This window comes from Dipodomys merriami, unplaced genomic scaffold (genome assembly GCF_024711535.1).
Source record: "Dipodomys merriami isolate MVZ:Mamm:240054 unplaced genomic scaffold, mDipMer1.0.p SCAF_276, whole genome shotgun sequence".
Lineage (NCBI taxonomy): Eukaryota > Metazoa > Chordata > Mammalia > Rodentia > Heteromyidae > Dipodomys > Dipodomys merriami.
In genome coordinates this window covers 493,815-498,155 of record NW_027204226.1, presented here as the reverse complement: position 1 = coordinate 498,155, position 4,341 = coordinate 493,815, and the positions used below count along the sequence as shown (strand labels likewise).

The 4,341-nt window shown below is 36.6% G+C and overlaps 1 non-coding gene across 1 annotated transcript; it reads left to right on the top strand.

The window, feature by feature from the left end:
• The first annotated feature begins 792 nt into the window (after positions 1-792).
• LOC138837823 (U6 spliceosomal RNA) lies at positions 793-902 on the top strand. Its single transcript, XR_011375462.1, has one exon. It is a non-coding gene; the product is annotated as a U6 spliceosomal RNA (small nuclear RNA).
• Positions 903-4,341: the final 3,439 nt, after the last annotated feature.

Below are 4,341 nucleotides of genomic sequence, written 5' to 3'. Positions count from 1 at the left end.
TAAGAGAAAAAAAGTTACTAGAAAAAAATTTTTTCAAAAAATGTAAAAATTAAAAAAAAGTTTCCAAAAACATTTTTTTATAAATGGTACCAAAAAAAAAAAAGAAAAAGAAAAACAAAATTTTTGTGAGGGGTAGGAAAAATCATGTATCTCCCTTGTGTCCATAACCAGCCTCAGGTTGGAGTCTCTGGTCTTTTTGTGGTGTTTGATTTTCCTGTGGCTTGGTTGGTTTCTTAAGTCAGTTTGTTTGAACAGGCAGAAAGATGCTCTGCTTTACCCAGGATTTTGTGATCCTCCTCCCAGGTTAGTTCAATGGAAGGGAGATCTGCTTTGAGTATCACAAAAGAGGGAGACGGCTTTTTCCTCAAGTTTGGAGATGCTGTGATGAGGCTAGGTTCTGGGTAGTGTTGAAGCCTTTCAGCAAACAGTAGCTTTTCCCAGGGGCTAGTTTGTGATAAACTCACAGAGCCCAGCCTGGAGTCACTCTCAGGGTTTCTGTTTACTGAATTTCAATTGATTGTCATGGCTGCTAAAGGAGGGGCAGCCTCTGGCTCTGATTACCCAGTGAAGAAAGCCACTCCTGGGGCTAGCGCCTGAGCTGGGTGACTTTTCCCTGGGTGGAGCTCAGTCTGGCAGGTCAGCTTAGATTCTTGTGACCTACTAAATGACTCTAGTTTTCATCCAAGGCTTAAGTTGGAGCTAGCAGCTCCACCGAGCATTGTCAGTATCCAAGATGGAGATCTCCAGTACTGGAGGGTGAGGGATGGCCTTCCCTCCTCTGCTCCCTGAGAAGTATTGAGGAAGCATTATATACACTAAATTTGGAATGATACGGAGAAGATTAACATGGCCCCTGCTTAAGGATGACAGGCAAATTCCTGTCATTCCATTGCCTAATTTGTTAGGAAGTGGAAAGACTTGGGAAATAGATTATGAAGTGTAATAAGCCAAGTCCAAACAAACATAAGTCCCATGGTTTCCCTAATTTTCAATAACTAATATATGTCTGGGATAAGCAGAAAAGGTCAAAAGCTATGTACATATGATCAGAAAAGATTATATTAAGGTAAATGAACTGAAGTTAGTGACACAAGTGTTTTTTTCTTTCTTGCTATTGTTTCTCACATACGTATAACGTTCAGTATGGTTTTTTTTGTTTCTTTATATGTTCGGACCCCATGTTAAATCACTTATTTTCACTGTATTTGAAGTTGGTGCACCTACATCTTGTATATAGTCTCTTCAAATTTTTGGATGGGAAGGAGAAAAAGAAAATGCTTAAATAGGAATACAGGTTCACCCATTGTAACAATGAGATGCACAAGACACTAGGTTGTAAAATGAACTTTACAATTGAGGCGGGGGAAGGGAGGAGGTGAGTGGACTTGTGGAGGTGGAAGGGAAGGGATAGTAGGGGAATAATAAAGGAGGAGTTAACAATGCTTGTTAGGAAATGTAGTCATTGCCTTGCTTATGTAAGTGTGACCCTTCTGTACAGTAATTTTGCAATTGAAAGACCCCAGACTCACTGGGATACTTTCTCAACGGGAGGGCACCCCAGAAACCAAGACTCCAAACCAGCAGATGCAACAAGCAAGAGGAGTTTATTTGGCATTTGTGCAAACGGACTCTCTGCCCCAGGCAATCAGAGCGCCCTGAGCAGCAGTTACAGGCATTTTTAAAGGCAAAAACCACAAATTAGCATAAAACACTCTTTGTAAAACAATTGTCTCATGGTTGGTCTAAGGGGGAGTTTACATGGTTACAGGCCTATGATTGGTTGACATTTGGCTTAGCTTGTGGTCTTGCCAGGTGGTCATTGTCAAGGTCCATCCCGGGGTTTGTTGAACTGAACTGGAACTGAAAAACATAAACTAAAACTGAAAAACATGTACTATCTGTAACCTTTGACCTTGTCCTGGGGTGGGCTGCCATCCGGACATCTGGGACGGCCGATATCCGGATATCTGGGCCTCGAGACTCTGCCCAGTTTTATTTCCCAGTGAAGGGGGTCTGAATGCAAGCATATTTACAGAAGCAAAATCAGCAGTTAGCAAGTTAGTAATGGTAATGGTAAAGTGAGGTTTTTAATTTTTAATCTTTCAGCAATGAAAACATATAAAAATGTTCTGAGATGGAAGAGTTTATTTCCTTTATTTTACTCATAATATTGTTAAGAAATTAATGCAAAACACTAATATGAAGGTATTTTGAATAAATGTGTGTGTGCCCACGCACTTGCATGTGTGTTGGCATGCTCAGAGTTTGAAATCAGGGCTTCAAAGTCTTGCTAGGCCTTTTTGCTCTATTGGTGAGCTACTAAATGAGCTACATCTCCATTCCTGGCCCTTTGATAGTTCATTAAAAGTTTTGAAAAATAATCTCATGAATTTATTTTGCCCTGATAGGCTTCCAACTGTTATCCACAGATCTCAGGCTCCTGAGTAGATATCCCCAGTAGTTAGGATTACAGGCATGATAAACCAGCAAAAGGCTTTAAGAATAACGTATAAAGTAGAAGAAAATTTACTTCACAGGGGCCTGTTTTATCATCTCCTACATTTAAAACATTTTGGATTGATTATATGTGAATTTATTTCGTTTTAGAATTCTTAAAAGACAGTAAGTTTTAATATTTAAAAGTTTTAGTACTTTTTAAAAAGGATACTGGAACTGTGGGATAGAAGAAATATGCCTCTCTTTGTACCTCAATTTATAAGTTCTGTGCATGATAACCCAATGTGACCAAGACATTGTATGCTATTATTTCTTGGACAATATGAATATTGAATTGAGGGTGTCATAGAATGAAGAGATTTTATCTACCTTTTGTGTATTGCTGAAAGACTTTTGGAAACTTTGACTCATTTTCTTCCTCACTCTGTGTGTCTTTGGGCCATACACTTACTGCCTTTAATTACAATTTTTCCCAACACTAAAATGGTAATAACATTAGCATTATAGCAAATGTTATCTGAAAAATTAAAGGAAATAACACTTGTGAAATACTTAATATAAACTTCTATGGATGAGCTTTGAGTTTAGCCAGCAGTCTTTTTTAAATACTAAATAAAATGTGATAAGTAGTACAGAAAACATTACATGTAGTGAGCAACCAGAACTAATATCTATTGACCATGCTCTGCTTCCAAGCAAGCCAGTGGGATAATTTCTCATGCTGTAAATCAAACTGGTTATCTTATGTCTTGTTAGAGTAAAAATACCAGAGACAGAACGATGAAGTTATGTTGTAGACTGAGATGAAATCGATATGAAAATGTGTAAAACTGATAAAACATAAAAGTATCTGAGCAGTATATTGTGTTTTACAACAATTAAGTTACATTGCAAAGATAAAGAAGACCTAGAAGAATGAATTCTTTTTTTGTTGTCCTATCATAGGTTCTTAGATGGATGAGCTCTTTCCTCATTCTTATACAGGCATCATCTGATGAGAGGAACTGTATTTTTTGTTTGCTTCCTTCCATTTATTCTTCAGTTTGAAATTTGAACCATTGGGACTGAAAGAAACCAAGGGAAATTAGATAAACAGGCTGTGGAAAAAACAATCAAAGTAAATTGAATGAACTACAGCCTTGTAAAAGGTCTAAATAAATTGAGATATATAGTCACAAGTGTAAACAGAAAATGATTTAAGCAATACCATCTTATTGAAAATTGAAAAATGTTAGGAGTTGCTACATTTTTTTCTTTTCTACCTTTAATTAATTATTGATCTGGTTTAAAGAGCTTAAAGATGAGATTAACAAGAAACTGGATTAAAAATGGACAAAAGGCTGAATAGACAAGTTCTCCATACAGCCCTGAAAATCGCCTGTGGGTTTACAAAGTTGTGTTTAATACAACTGCTATGCTGGCTTAATGCTTTCTGAGTAGAAGTCATTCGATAAATATAATTCAAAATTACTATGATACTACTTCATAACTATTATAACTCATAAAAAATCAATGGAACCAGTTGTGGTGGTAAAGGCTTGTAATTCCAAGCATTTAGGAGGTTGGATTTAAGTCTAACGCCAGTTTGTATTACTGCAAATAGTATAAACCTGCCCTTTATTACCTTTGAACAAAAGGTAATAATGTTGGTGAGTGGGGAGAAAAGGAAATTTTCTACACTCTTGGTTAGTATTCTCACTGTAGAAAGTAGTATGCAGGTTTCTAAAGAAATTCAAAGTTGAAATATCATCTGACCCACCAATCATGTGATTATTTCTCACTGGGTAATTCTTAAATATATCTATAGTTAATTCTTATTCAAAACAGCCAAGATATAAGTCAAAGTTCAGTGTTCAACTACATACTAATAAAGCAAATGTGGTA